Consider the following 1853-nt stretch of genomic DNA (forward strand, 5'->3'; position numbering starts at 1 on the left):
AAACTGAAGCTGGAGATAAGTCATTTGGAGTTCCACTGTCCAGGGTATTGTGTTAACTTGCTGGATCTGTTTAAAATCTAAAATCTATTTGGGGACTGTTGCCTTAAAGAGAGTGTAACTGGGAGTCAGATTAATTAGAAATTTTAGGAGTTATGATAGATGTAATTGTAGTCTTATGTATGTGCTTGACATCTTTTATTTTGCTAATAAATATTTTAAATTAATTTTTAAAAATCTCTAAAGGTCTTGGTAGACTTATTACTTCTGAATTCAGTGCATGTATCTCGTAATAAAAACAAATTGCAAAACCGTTCTGATAGCGTGACCAAGGGAAGAATTTTGCCCTTGGCGGGTGGGCTCGGTGGAGGCCGTCGGAAAGGCGAGCACCGCCCATGATCGTGCTGTGATTTCACGCTAGCGGGCCAATTAGGTGTGAAACGAGAGCGGCGGCGCTGAGCGCTGCCTATGTGGGGGGGGGGGGGGGGGGGAGGGGGCGTGGGGGTGGGTTGGGTGAGTGTGAGCCGACCGAGCGTGAACTTTGCGCATCATGCAAGTGAGCACTGCATAATCTTCCTGAGGGATGGAACTGCCTCAGGGAGATGAAGTGATATTAAAAAAAACAAAACAAATAAATAAAAATGTAATAAAACATGACCCTCATGCGACTCTGTCACATGAGCAGGGACATGTTAATAATGAAAAATTTAACTTTTAATTTTGTTTTTATTTGCTTTTGGAAACCTCATCCCGCCCGTGGATGAGGTTACCAAAAAAATGCAGGGGCCGCTTGGCCTTTTCGCCTGTCCGCCAACCATTATGTTGGTCGTACAGCGAAAACGTTACGTTAATTGATAACTTAATGGCCTTAACAGGCCTTTTAATTGTTGGCAGGTGCGCTGCTGGCTCCGGTGCGTGCCCACCAACTGAACTATCGCGCGACTGCGCTTTGATGTCAGCCAACGTCAACGCGCGTCATTTCACGCTTGAGCGGGTCAGGCGCACGTCTGCCCGCCGAGTGAAAATTTCTGCCCCAGGTTTCCCTCGTGGATTTGAATGTTTGGCACACATCATCTGCCACGTCATAACAAAAGCCCACCATGGCAGCTGGTGGAAGTTAAATTCAATTAATAAATTTGGAATACAAAGCTAGCCTCAGTAATGATGGACACGAAAGTATCATCGATTGCTGTAAAAACCCAATCGGTTCACTAATGTCCTTTAGGCAATGAAATCTGCCATCCTTACCTCGTATGGCCCTATGGCCTACTACTAACTCCAGACCCACAGTAATGTGGTTAACTCTTAACTGTCCTCTGAAATGACCTAGCTAGCTAATCAGATTAAGGGCAATTAGGGATGGGCAACAAATGCTGGCTTTGCCAGCGATTTCCACATCCCATGAAAGAATTTAAAAAAACACAAGTGCCAGGCAAAGACCATCTCCAACATGAGAGAATCTAATCATCTTGACTTGACATTCATTGGCATTATACTATCACCAAGTCTCTCACTATTAATATCCTGGAGGGTCACCATTGACTAGAAGCCTAACTGGGCCAGCCACATAAATACTGTGGGTAAAAGAGCCAGTCAGAGGCTGGGGATTCTATGGTGAGTAATTCACCTCCTGATTTCCCAACGTCTCTCCACCATCTACAAATCAGGAGTGTGATGGAATGCTCTCCACTTGCCTGGATGAGTGCAGCTCCAGCAACACTTAGGAAGCTGGATAGCATCCAGGACAAGGCAGCCCGCTTGATTGGCACCCCATTCACCACCTTAACCATTCACTCCCTCCATCACCAATGTGTTACTTGCATATTAAATGCATTTAATTATAAGCAGGTAGTGGT

The sequence above is a fragment of the Cetorhinus maximus genome, chromosome 10 (assembly GCF_964194155.1).
Source record: "Cetorhinus maximus chromosome 10, sCetMax3.hap1.1, whole genome shotgun sequence".
Lineage (NCBI taxonomy): Eukaryota > Metazoa > Chordata > Chondrichthyes > Lamniformes > Cetorhinidae > Cetorhinus > Cetorhinus maximus.